The sequence below is a fragment of the Corythoichthys intestinalis genome, chromosome 7 (assembly GCF_030265065.1).
Source record: "Corythoichthys intestinalis isolate RoL2023-P3 chromosome 7, ASM3026506v1, whole genome shotgun sequence".
In the NCBI taxonomy this organism is placed as follows: domain Eukaryota; kingdom Metazoa; phylum Chordata; class Actinopteri; order Syngnathiformes; family Syngnathidae; genus Corythoichthys; species Corythoichthys intestinalis.
This window is the reverse complement of record NC_080401.1, coordinates 39,930,157-39,944,669: the sequence shown is the minus strand read 5'-3', so window position 1 is coordinate 39,944,669 and position 14,513 is coordinate 39,930,157.

Genomic DNA, 14,513 nt, shown 5'->3' with positions numbered 1-14,513 from the left:
TGTTATTTTGAAGTAACGCTACTCTTATTTGAGTAAAATTTTTGTCTACTCTGCCTACCTCTGATATTGTTTGTTATTAATTCTGTTTAGCAGCGCCAGTAATTGCCCCATCGTATTCGTCGTAGCTTGACTTGAGAAAATTTCCGATCTTATTTTCGAGTCATGAAATGTGTTTGTTCGAGTTTTTTCATTGTGTGGCGAGCCACATTTGAGATGAATGACATTAAGGTAAGTAGCTGCTCCAGTGCAGCGGAACAAAATATTAGATTAGGGTGATCCCTTGCTACTTTGCGCTTCAAACTCTGCGCCCTCACTCCATCGCAGTTTTTTTCCCAATAAATAAATGAATACTGATGAGCTGTACCGATCCATCACGTAGTCTCACTCTCCCTCCTGTTGCTCTTCTTGGTCAGGCGTTGCACTGGAGTTGCTTATGAAGGTCAACGATGATTGACAGACGTGAAGGTTTGATCTTGCCAGAGATGCTTGGAAGCCGAAACTTCAAAACCCCGCCTACGTCAATCATCGTTTAACTTGTTAAACAGTTGCTGTGGCAACTTATTGTGTGTAAGTGAGCTGCGTGAGCGGATTTGAGTGAACTCACGCAATGAATCATTTAATAAAGACAAGCATTTTTCTTCTGTATTCTTGTTTAAAAATAAATTGGCAGGACAGAAACATGTCAAATTACCATAATTATTACATTTTAAGTGCCTAAAATCCATTTGTTAAAATGTATATATGGCCGAAAACACAGACAAGACTGAAAAAGCAGTTTCTGCTCTTGCACTCCTCTTTAAAAGAAACTGCTGTATTTTAAGCCCCAAAAAACTGTTGTGTTTGATAGAACAATATGTCTTTATGCTGCCATAGCAGATTCATGGTGCACTAAGCCTCCGAACTATTTTTAATATTTCCGTTTTACACTGAAAACCCCCGTTTACAGACGTGGTGCAACGAAGGTAAGTAATTATATTTATTATTCAAAATATCTATCATTTTTAGTTTAAAATTATCAATTGATGTCTAAATTTTAGTTAAAAAAAAAAAAAAAAAATGACTTTAAAAAATTATTCACAAGCATGTTTCAAACTTTTGAACGAATTACGTCACAATGAAAAATTTTAGCGTCTGTAAAAAAGTCACGGATATCTACCTCATAACTATCGCTTAATTGTATTTTTTATGTAACTGTCGAATTTTCCCCGATATGTTAGATGATAAATAATCGATCCACAACAAAAAAAAATTGAAAAATAACGTTTAAAAGGGTAACTATATGAAAAAGAACATCTCAATCACTCCTTGTTGTCTGCGATTTCTGCATCGCAACCCTTGTTATATCACCATGTTTCGCCCATAAAATAAAATAAAAATCCGGCTGTGGCCATTCACAGCTGTGTCTTGACACTCGGTGTTACATGCTATGTGGAGTTTTTTGATCGAAACAAGGTAAGTACGCGATAATATCTCGTTGAAATCGTGGCGTCTTTAATTCTGCTCTCGCGTGCTCTCGCCTCCAATTAGGGTTTTGCTGTTTAAAAAAATAAAATAAAATGTTTTTTCAAAAATGCCTTCCTGTTCAAAATTTTTGTTCCCCCAAGAAAATTGAGATTTTAAACTTTCCAATGATGTATCACACATGCATTTCGGACAATTTTGAAAGTTGGCCAAATTGAGGGTCTCACAGCGGAACTTCAAGTCACCTGAGTGTTTTCTGCCATATACATATGTTTTTTTTTAATTTATACTTTGGGGGAAAAGGTGAAAAAACATGTCTCATATGTATCTCTTTCCAATGCTAAATCTGCACTACTTCGCAGTTTTTCACTTAGCTCGGCGGGTTCTGGTACCCATTAACCGCGAAAAATCACTGTTGTTGTCAAAATGTCTGTGCCCCAAAAGCCATTTTCTGAACAGGGCTACGGCCCTAAAAGTGAATCTAACATATGAATACTACGATACATACTGTACGGTAATTACTCATCTTCTATTATGTTTTATTTTATTTGGTATAAACTGCATTGCTATTTTGCTTTATATGAAAAAGACAACGTTTGAATAGACTATGATGTGATGGCTAATTCATTTTAATGGAGAAAATGGATTTGGTATACTACAGTGAACCATGAATTAAGTTAGGTGTGTAGTTACACTGAATGAATTCATTTTTATGCTGGTAAACTAGTTCTGAATGGTCTATGACTTTGAAACTTGTTCTAAATAGTACATCGCTGTAAAAGAATTTTTGTCTATATGCGGATTTAGCGTGGCTGGCGCCCAGGCTGAGTTGAGCCCCAGCCTCTCATTAAAGGTCACCTTAGATTAGACCAGTTTACCAGTGACCCCTATGAGGATAGGAATATGGATGGATGAAATTTAAACTTTGAACATGAGTGATATGGAGGCAGAGCTCTGTGACTCACTTTTGCTGCATGCTATTCTGCCCATACGTAGTAAATATTTAACCGTGCTTCATGGCTGGCATTCTGTTTGCACTTTAAGCTTTTCTTGGAAGTGACGTCGGATTTTATCCAAGCGTGCTTTGGCCGTTATCGCTGTCATTTTTCCACAAACATCAATCCTCAGCTAGAAGTACATTGACCTCTCCTTCACTCAAACTCAACAACAGCGGGGGCAGAGGAAAGTGGGCAAGGAATGGATGACGTTAGCAAATTGGGGCTATTTCGGGAATGGGGAGAAGGGCACCCCCCACCCCTCCCCGGGCAGTGGGGTGATGTGGAAACTCCATGTTGACCTTCTTGAAGATGGGTGGAGGTGGGGAGTTGGTGCGATTACACATCAACAGTAAAGGGGATGGGGGTGGATTTTCAAGAGTAGAGCAAGAGAAAGAAAAAAACTCATTAGGCAAAAAGTGGCCAGAGAGTTATAAAAGAGCCAAAGAGGGCCGGCCAAAATGGAATTAGCCTGCAGCTTAGGCTAGCCCGTTGGAGGAGGATTAGTGGGCAGGGATTGTGGATGTGTGTGTTTTCAACTGCGTGGGTGGAGGAGGAGGAAGAAGAGGGCAATTTGGCAATTCCTAAATTTGCTTCTTGCACCAACAAAGGAAATGCTTGCATCTGGTGTTCATCTCTGTTTACTGTATACATACACTCATAATATCCTTTCTGTGTGTGCGGAGGTGGCAAAAGTACTCACACTCTGGGGGGAATAAAACATTGAAATTTACTCAAGCACAAAAGTAAAAATACATTTTTTTTTATTGTTCATTAAATAGAATATATCACACAGAAAGTTAGCTTTAAACTGAGAAGAAAAAAAACTACAATGATTTGACATGTCTTGCATGAGCAAAATAATAATTAAACAAAACAAAAAAAAACAGAACTGAAAAAAGTAAAGCTTACCAATACAGTGGTGCTTTATTATTCAGTGACCATCTTTGTAACTCAAATCACTACAGTGTCAAATCTTTCTTCATTGAAATAACTGGACTTATTCATCTGTTCCAGCATACTACGAAAAACCTCGGGTGGTTTTGATTTTGTTTTTAATAAGGAAAACACAAGCCAGTATCGTTGTACTGTACTTTATAAAACATGCAGTAATGGCTTTTTCTGGTGTATGTCTTTTGGCCATTTGGGGGCAGTATACTACACACACAAACACATGAAGAAGTGTTTTAAAACTAAATATAGACAAGTTTCCTGAGCGAAACATGGACGGCACAATCTTTGATAATTTCTTCTCCGAACTTTTGGTTTAGACAGAACAACATGAAGTGTGGTTGAAGTAAGCAGTGTGTTGACAAAGTTAAAACTGCAAAATCAAATCAGAGGAACCAACGGAATCTCCAAAAATGGATTCAGCACGACGTAGATGAGACGCAGAGACTTTCTGTGCTGTGCGTGAACTCCTGGAAGCGCCTATACAGTGGGGCAAATAAGTATCTAGTCAACCACTAATTGTGCAAGTTCTCCCACTTGAAAATATTAGAGAGGCCTGTAATTGTCAACATGGGTAAACCTCAACCATGAGAGACAGAATATGGAAAAAAAAAAAAAACAGAAAATCACATTGTTTGATTTTTAAAGAATTTATTTGCAAATCATGGTGGAAAATAAGTATTTGGTCAATACCAAAAGTTCATCTCAATACTTTGTTATGTACCCTTTGTTGGCAATAACGGAGGCCTAACGTTTTCTGTAACTCTTCACAAGCTTTTCACACACTGTTGCTGGTATTTTCGCCCATTCCTCCATGCAGATCTCCTCTAGAGCAGTGATGTTTTGGGACTTTGGTTGGGCAACACGGACTTTCAACTCCCTCCACAGATTTTCAATGGGGTTGAGATCTGGAGACTGGCTAGGCCACTCCAGGACCTTGAAATGCTTCTTAAGAAGCCACTCCTTTGTTGCCCAGGCTGTGTGTTTGGGATCACTGTCATGCTGAAAGACCCAGCCACATCTCATCTTCAATGCCCACACTGATGGAAGGAGATTTTCACTCAAAATCTCTCGATACATGGCCCCATTCATTCTTTCCTTTACACGGATCAGTCGTCATGGTCCCTTTGCAGAAAAACAGCCCCAAAGCATGATGTTTCAATCCCGTGCTTCACAGTGGGTATGGTGTTCTTCGGATGCAATTCCGTATTCTTTCTCCTCCAAACACGAGAACCTGTGTTTCTACCAAAAAGTTCTATTTTGTTTTCATCTGACCATAACACATTCTCCCAGTCCTCTTCTGGATCATCCAAATGCTCTCTTGCGAACAGCAGACGGGCCTGGACCTGTACTTTCTTCAGCAGGGGGACACGTCTGGCAGTGCAGGATTTGAGTACCTGGCGGTGCATTGTGTTACTGTTAGTAGCCTTTTTTACTGTGGTCCCAGCTCTCTGTAGGTCATTCACTAGGTCCCCCCGTGTGGTTCTGGGATTTTTGCTCACCGTTCTTGTTATCATTTTGACGCCACAGGATGAGATCTTGCATGGAGCCCCAGATCGAGGGAGATTATCAGTGGTCTTTTATGTCTTCCATTTTCTAATAATTGCTCTCACAGTTGATTTCTTTACACCAAGTGTTTTACCTATTGCAGATTCAGTTTTCCCAGTCTGGTGCAGGTCTACAATTTTGTCTCTGGTATCCTTTGACAGCTCTTTGGTCTTGGCCATAGTGGAGTTTGGAGTGTGACTGACTGAAGGTTGTTGACAGGCGTCTTTTATACCTATAGTGAGTTAAAACAGGTGCCATTAATACAGGTAACGAGTGGAGCCTCGTTAGACCTCGTTAGAAGAAGTTAGACCTCTTTGACAGCCAGAAATCTTGCTTGTTTGTAGGTGACCAAATACTTATTTTCCACCCTAATTTGAAAATAAATTCTTTAAAAATCAAACAATGTGATTCTCAGTTTTTCCCCCCCACATTCTGTCTCTCATGGTTGAGGTTTACCCATGTTGACAATTACAGGCCTCTCTAAACTTTTCAAGTAGGAGAACTTGCACAATTGGTGGTTGACTAAATACTTATTTGCCCCACTGTATATATACATATAGGGTTGGACGTGGAATGTTTTGAACAGCGTCCAGCTTCAAAGCGCCAGTGTGGATCTACTACGCCATACGCCTTAAATCGAAACCAGCTGCAGACATTAAGTTAACGATGTGCTTTAAACCTAATGATCTTCCTAAAAGATTGTATGTTTGTTCTTATAACTTCCTTGATCATTCGTGGACAAAATTATAACAACATGTCTGCCTGTGTTGACGTGAAGACTAGATTCATACACCGGCCACTTGAGTGACCAAAATGAGCTGAAATTACAAATAATATTACAGTTGCCGAAAGCAGAAGGGCTGACACGGATTTTGTTGTTACAAGGAAATACTACAAGGTATGTACATATAAACAAAATTAGTATATCATTCTCTTTAATTGCAGATATTGATCGTAATAAAACATTTTGACAATATGATTCCATTTCTTGTTTTCTTTAAAACGATTGGTGCATGTGCAAAACAAGTCAATAAAGTTACAATTTATAAAATTATTAGAAAAATATAAACGAAGGTGGAGCATAAGTCGAGCCCCATCATCAAATTAGAATGCAGGTAGTCTCGATATATGTCATTTGACATACAGCAAGTGTTGTTGTGAGGCACATCAATTTGTCTTCGCTTGACTAACAGCGTTTTCCACCTGTAAACAAACGAACAAAAAACTTGTTACACCTGCATTCATGCGTTTACATAATTGTGCCATCCTACACGTACTGATTAGCAACAGGCTAGCAGCAGATAGCATGTGTTTTAGCCACAGCAGTATAGTAGCTGTCGTAAATAATATTGAACATCATTATAATTACAATCATCGTAATAATAATAACAAAGACAAGTCGTTTCATGCACAAGATTTTAGCTTTAGTATTTTTTTTTTTAGCACCGGACACATGAAAATGCAGGGATAGGAAGAATATACCTTCCATAACACCAGCGGCAACATGGCTACATAAAAACTCAGTCTTTGTGGTGGCACGGGCTTGTTTCCACATCTGCCTTCATGAACATGTTATCCTCCCATGTCGTGCCGATGGCAGATGGATGCAGTATTTCCAAATTGTCTTTTCTGAGGGATTTTGATGAGTAATGTTACTCCAGCTCCACTGTTGTTTCGGATGGAGAAAGTGTAAAACGGAAGTCGTGAGCAACATGCGTAAGTAAAGGGGAAGTACCTAGGAAACTTGTCCATATCAGCTGCTGTAATGTTAGTCTCTCTCTAAAGAGGATTAAAAAATATATGCCTTGTGAGTGTTGTTATATTGTCTGCCCAGTACTTATAGTGATGCTATTTGTTAGCCTGCCTTTAGCTTTCGTACAGCCAGGGGCGGACTGGTAATCTGTAGCTTCTGGAGGATCACAGGACGGCCGGTGCTCTGGACGGCCGGCGGCCGCCACACATACATCACAGTTTTTATCCTCCCCTATCCTCTATGATTATCTAGAGTTCGCATCCAATCCGACAGGTGGCAGCAATGCGCCTGGCTGTTAACTGGAAGTTCCCTGGACAAGCGCAGGGCAAGTAAGTAGGTGTGAAGAGGGTTACTTACTAGGTATATTGGCAATTGTTATCAACCAGGTAGCTACATTTTAAATGAAATAAATGGCAATAAAAGGGTTAGTGCCAGCTAGTCCATGTCCCCGTTTGCAATCGTGTCAAGTTACAGTATGCTAGTCTTACCATCCGTCTCCTAAGAAAAAAATCTTTTAGCTGTAAAACAACGTATGCACACGCAGCAGCAATATTAATTCAGAAGAAATATAGTCTCCTGCCTTTTTCTGGTTCTACATAGAGATCCTGAGAGTGTTCTGTTCATTTCTCAGTGAGGATTCAAGTTAAATGTATAATTACAGCCTCTTTTCATTGTGATTTATCATAAATCATACAAGTTTTTCTTTGTTCTTCAGGCAGTCTCATGCCTTTTCTTGTTCTACATTAAGACCTGGACGGTGCTTTTAATTTTTCAGTGAGTTTTCAAGTTAAAATGTATAATAATGCAATGTGTAGTTCTTCATAGCCGCTTCATTTTTCTTTCAAAGTGCACGAAATTGATGCATTTTACAATAAAATGTAAAAAAAAAAATAAAAAACTCTCCTGGGGGGGGCATTCCCCCGGACCCCCCTAGAGGGTGTGTGTTTCCCTTCGTACAGCGATTCTTGTGGGATGGGCTGAGTCAAAGTCCAGGGCTGCTTTTTAGTCCCAGTCCGCCCCTGCGTACAGCCTTATTTTCAAATGAAATAAAAGTCATTTAAAAATTTAATACTGAAAAGTACACACCTGACAAATGTACTTATTTCATTCGATGCCAAACGATGCAAAATAGAATTGATGCATGTCCATCATCATTAGCGGCAGCGAATGAGTTCAGTACTGTAATCAAGTACTTGTACTTCATTACTCCCCACCATTATTGTACAAACACCAATAATTTCCTCTGGGTGAGCGTGCTTTCTCTGACTTGGCATGTGCCTTCGCCCCTCCCATCTACTTCTCCACAAGCTGACCCGAAAGAGCACCATTACGACTCGACTTGAATGTCCATGGTCTCTGTTTGGCCACAGCTAATTTGCAAGACGTCCAGTGCCCATTGCCAAAATCCACCTACCCAGCCTCCCACTCTGCCTGCCCACTCTCAGCTCACTTTCTCCCCTTCACTTGTGTATGCGCTTTGTTCTCTTTTATGCACTCCACATTGACACCTAACCTCTGTGTGACCACAATGTCCTCGGGCACAGCGCCGCTGGCTGTCAAAATAAACAAACCGGCCTCTATAAAGGTTCTTGTTGCGTCCCCGTGGGTGGATTGCATTAGCTTATTTAGCACAAGTTCCAGCAGGAGTCCTCATGCGTGGTCGGTGATTATCAAGTTTGAGGAGGTGTTCAGGAAATGCCATTTGGATATTTGTCAGTGCTTGATGACAGTGGTAGGATGTTAAGCACAAAAGCAGTGGTACCTAAATTTAGGCATGCTATCACATTTTTTTATGAAACGAGGCCAATTTTGTTTTTGTTTTGATTTGTGAGCAATTTTTTTTTAGTTATCAGAAAGCTCCCCTTGGGGAACTTAAGATGGAACCTTGATTCACCAGTAAACCAATTTTTCAGATGAATGTTGCTCAGGTTGATTAGTATACAGTACCTCCTGATCTCGAAACATAATCGCATGCAGTATTTCTGCTGAGAGAAATTTAAACGTGTAGGTGATCATGCAATTAACTCAGTCCGAAAGACAATTTTACATGGCTTTTTAAACCAGATGTTTATTGCCAAAGAAATCTACAGTAGCCTATAACGTTTTTTTTTTCTCACAAGGACTAGTGTAGGAGTATCCAAGGCTGTTCTTGCAGCCTGTTATTGACACGTTCGCATAATTGCATTCAAATTAGGCAAAGCAAGGCAAAGTTATTTTCATAGCACAATTCAACACAAGGCAAATCCAAGTGTGTTACATCCCATCAGTGTTGTTAATAACGGCGTTAGAATACAGTATAACGGCGTTATTTTCTTCAGTAGTGAGTAACCTAATTAATTACTTTTCTCATCTTGGCAACGCCGTTACCGCTACTGAGGCGGGAAAGGCGTGCGTTACGATGTTGGTTGACTGCCGCGAGAAAAGTCGGGAAATAGACGGACTCACGGAGACGGGAGAGCAGAGCAGGAATGGGGAGGAGGCAAGGGAGTGTGACGCCGTTGCAAACGCGATGCTACTACGCTAGGTGGCTCCAATAATACCTGACTGTGACTGTAGCCGATAGCCTACAAACTACGTCCACATGATGCTTCGGTAGATATCACATATATACAGAACTAGATGCAAATGACAGACACGGCGGCATTAGCAACATATACAGTGCCTTGCAAAAGTATTCGGCCCCCTTGAACCTTGCAACCTTTCGCCACATTTCAGGCTTCAAACATAAAGATATAAAATTTTAATTTTTTGTCAAGATTCAACAACAAGTGGGACACAATCGTGAAGTGGAACAAAATTTATTGGATTATTTAAACTTTTTTAACAAATAAAAAACTGAAAAGTGGGGCGTGCAATATTATTCGGCCCCCTTGCGTTAATACTTTGTAGCGCCACCTTTTGCTCCAATTACAGCTGCAAGTCGCTTGGGGTATGTTTCTATCAGTTTTGCACATCGAGAGACTGACATTCTTGCCCATTCTTCCTTGCAAAACAGCTCGAGCTCAGTGAGGTTGGATGGAGAGTGTTTGTGAACAGCAGTCTTCAGCTCTTTCCACAGATTCTCGATTGGATTCAGGTCTGGACTTTGACTTGGCCATTCTAACACCTGGATACGTTTATTTTTTAACCATTCCATTGTAGATTTGGCTTTATGTTTTGGATCATTGTCCTGTTGGAAGATAAATCTCCGTCCCAGTCTCAGGTCTTGTGGAGATACCAACAGGTTTTCTTCCAGACTGTTCCTGTATTTGGCTGCATCCATCTTCCCGTCAATTTTAACCATCTTCCCTGTCCCTGCTGAAGAAAAGCAGGCCCAAACCATGATGCTGCCACCACCATGTTTGACAGTGGGGATGGTGTGTTCAGGGTGATGAGCTGTGTTGCTTTTACGCCAAACATATCGTTTTGCATTGTGGCCAAAAAGTTCAATTTTGGTTTCATCTGACCAGAGCACCTTCTTCCACATGTTTGGTGTGTCTCCCAGGTGGCTTGTGGCAAACTTTAAACGAGACTTTTTATGGATATCTTTGAGAAATGGCTTTCTTCTTGCCACTCTTCCATAAAGGCCAGATTTGTGCAGTGTACGACTGATTGTTGTCCTATGGACAGACTCTCCCACCTCAGCTGTAGATCTCTGCAGTTCATCCAGAGTGATCATGGGCCTCTTGGCTGCATCTCTGATCAGTTTTCTCCTTGTTTGAGAAGAAAGTTTGGAAGGACCGCCGGGTCTTGGTAGATTTGCAGTGGTCTGATGCTCCTTCCATTTCAATATGATGGCTTGCACAGTGCTCCTTGAGATGTTTAAAGCTTGGGAAATCTTTTTGTATCCAAATCCGGCTTTAAACTTCTCCACAACAGTATCTCGGACCTGCCTGGTGTGTTCCTTGGTTTTCATAATGCTCTCTGCACTTTAAACAGAACCCTGAGACTATCACAGAGCAGGTGCATTTATACGGAGACTTGATTACACACAGGTGGATTCTATTTATCATCATCGGTCATTTGGGACAACATTGGATCATTCAGAGATCCTCACTGAACTTCTGGAGTGAGTTTGCTGCAGTGAAAGTAAAGGGGCCGAATAATATTGCACGCCCCACTTTTCAGTTTTTTATTTGTTAAAAAAGTTTAAATTATCCAATAAATGTTGTTCCACTTCACGATTGTGTCCCACTTGTTGTTGATTCTTGACAAAAAAATTAAATTTCATATCTTTAAGTTTGAAGCCTGAAATGTGGCGAAAGGTTGCAAGATTCAAGGGGGCCGAATACTTTTGCAAGGCACTGTATAATAAAGAACTAGATGCGTTAGTAAACAGCTGCCATCTTAAAGCAGTAGACTTCCCGGTGAACCAAAGTCACTTTTTATCTAAAATGCTCCTAAATCAGCAAAACTTAACTTAAATCTATCTTGAAATGATGAAACAGTTTTAAAACTTACACATGTCGAAAATAGACGGAAGGGAACTAATGCAATAACAGGAGCAATTTTAACAACTTTAACGGGTGAATGACAACATTAAATGACTTCCACACATAGCAAAGGTTATTATCTAGTTATCGCAATATCCGCAAAACCCCTGTGTCTTGTTAAGTTTAAGGTAAAGAATTGGGCTAGGGCCAATTGTCCCAAAAACCCTTTAAACTTCAGATTGTGTGACCATTTTTTTTTTCTTTCTTTGTATAGAAAAACAAAACATGAAAATTATCACCAGTTACTTTGTCAAGTAACTAATTACTTTTACATTCAGGTAACTGAATTACTAACGCAATTACTTTTTTGGGAGAAGTAATTTGTAACTGTAATTAATTACTTTTTTAAAGTAAGATTAACAACACTGCATCACATGAAGGTCCACAAACAGAGATAAAATGATTCGTAAAGAGCACATTTAATCAAAAAGATAATTAAAAACAAAGACGATTGAAACAGGAAATAGTACATAAGAAACACATTAAATTACCATATTTTTCAGACTAGAAGCCACTACTTTTTTCTCGCCATTTCTACCCTGCAGCTTTTATAAGAAAGCGGCTTATTTAGGGATTTTTTTTTTTTTTTTACAAAAAATTACAAAAATTGGATGATTAGACATATTTTAAAAGAATTGCTTTCCAAATCTTTATCTCTCCCCCGCTACACTAGCACCGATAAAGCTTGCCAGAAGCTTGTCAGACTTACTCGAAAACTTGAAATTTTATAGATAATATGGCTCCATCTGATGCTATATCCTGCTACACAAGAAAAATCTTAAATTGATGGGCATCCACTATTTGCCACGACAAGAGAACGCAATGCTAGCGTTGATTAGCTGTTTTCGACTGGCACTTGGAGTATGCTACAGCAAAGTTGCTATATAGACCCTACTCACATGACGTCACAACCACGCCTCTGCGCCATATTGTCAGTCTACTCGTCATTTTGACGCATTACCGCTACGTAAATTCCTCCTATTATGGGGTGTTTTTCTGCTCGTTAACATTAATAATCAAAATGGTGAAGGCGTGTGTGGCGGTTGGTTGCAATAACAGAGAAGATAGACGGAGAGACTTGAAGTTCTACCGTATTCCGAGAGACCCGGAGAGGAGAGCGAGATGGACTGCTGCAATTCGACGAGAAAAGTGGGCTCCAAACGATTACCACGGATTATGTAGTAGTCATTTTATATCTGGTAAGATGCATTTAATATATATTTAGAGGGTTTTGGGCTGACAACCACAGTTAAGATCATTGCGAGGCTAATCGCCGACAACATACAGTTTCAAATTCCAGATGCTTATTTCTTCTACCATCATTACATTTTGAATAATATTTAGCTGGTACCAAGTGAAAGAAGCTGGCCTCGTCTACGGATCATAAGTTAAACAGGTGTGTCCAAACCTTTTGCAAAGGGGGCCAGATTTGGTGTGGTAAAAATGCAGGGGGCTACCTTGGCTGATTTACATAGAACAATATATTTAAACAAATTTTAGCAAGCCCTTCTGTGTGCCACATTTGCTTTATTATTTTTTTTAATTCATAATTTCAACAGTCTCGTCTTTGTGGCGTTCTCTTTCAACACTCGGGCTCTTGCGAAATACTGCTGCTGTGAAATTAAACTAGCTTCAAGTTGCTATAATTTCTCGCTGCGTAGCTTCCCGGTAATGTTGCCGTTCATGTCAGCGTGTCTTGTTATTATCGCGTCACATCGAACTCTTTGAAAACAGCGACTGTCTCTTTGCAAATGAGGCAGACACAGGGTAATGTTGCTTAGAGTGCTGCTCTTAATGTTTTTCAAAGTTTCATAAGAATAGGCTGAGTTTCTGTGGAAAAGATAGTTGTAGATATCAGGGTAGCAGATGTCAGGCAGAGAGGGCGAAGACAGCGGGTCGAAAAATATCGATTTAGGCATCATCTGGCGAATGGATAGACTGAAGCTTTTCCACATAACGCCTTTTATGCAGCGCATCCAATGAGTTTACAGCGTCTGAAAGCACTGGGGCTTCCATGAATTGCTCTATAAACTGAACGACTAATTGAAACCATTGAGAATAGGGCTAAACAGAGACTGACAATATGGCGGCCGGATAGAGCGACACGTCATTCTGTGACGTCGGTGAGTAGGGTCTATAAGGACTAGCGCAAGCTATTAACCGTTTTTAAGAGGATTTCATCCACTTCATGTTTAGAAGGCAAGGTAAAGTGGATTACCGTATTAGCCCGAATATAAGACGGTGTTTTTTGCATTGAAATAAGACTGAAAAAGTGGGAATCGTCTTATTTTCGCGGTCTAGACGTTATACCCATTCATGACGCTAAATGGCGCCAGTTATCATTGAAGCGATGTTCTGTCATCTCAGCTACTCTGAAGTTTAACCAGTTTGCGTTATTTTATTGCAATGTTTTTCCTTATTCCGATTTGTTTCAAGATTGCACTTACAGTTACACTTTACTTTGATGGTTATTTCAGTTATTGCAATTTTGTTGTTTTATCACAATAGATTGGTTTATTTAAATTTCAAAAACCAGAAGCCATTCATTTACGAATGTGATTGCACTTTAGTTTACATATTTAAAGGTTCAGATATTAAGATTTGAATGAGGCAAAATAACATGTTTTTTTCTCTCAAATATATTGTTATAATCATTTGTTTCAGATGTACTGTAATTATTTTCTGTATAAAAATTAATTTGGTGTTCAAAAAGTCTTTTTTCAAACTTGAGTCTTGAAAAAGAGGGGGTCGTCTTATAATTAGGGCTGTCTTATATTCGGGCCAATACGGTATATTTCTTTGCGAATGTAGTAGCCTGTTTTTTTAAGTTAGTTTGTTATTAAGCATTCAGACAATACGAGTTGGTGATGTTGATGCGTATTTATCTGGTTTAAAAATATATTTTTGATTAATCAAATATTTCTGTGTAACATCTATGTTAATATCCAATGTTAAGGTATGGAAACATGTGGCTTATAGTCATTTTTAAGATTTTGCGAAATTTGGCCAGTGCGGCTATTAATTAGGTATGCTTTATAGTCTAGAAATTAGGATATCAAGAGAATCAAAAGATAATTGAAGTCAGAAATGGAAATTTTTAAAAAATGAATAAAAAGCAAATACCATAATGTTCCGAATATAATGCGCACTTTTTCCCCCCCAAATAAACTTGTAAAATCATGGTGCGCATTATAAATGGGTACATGGATGGAGACAGAAATATATATATATATATATATATATATATATATATATATATATATATGTGTGTGTATTTGTATATATAAACCGATTTTTTTTATTGACACGGCCACGTTGTGTGGAAGAAACGTA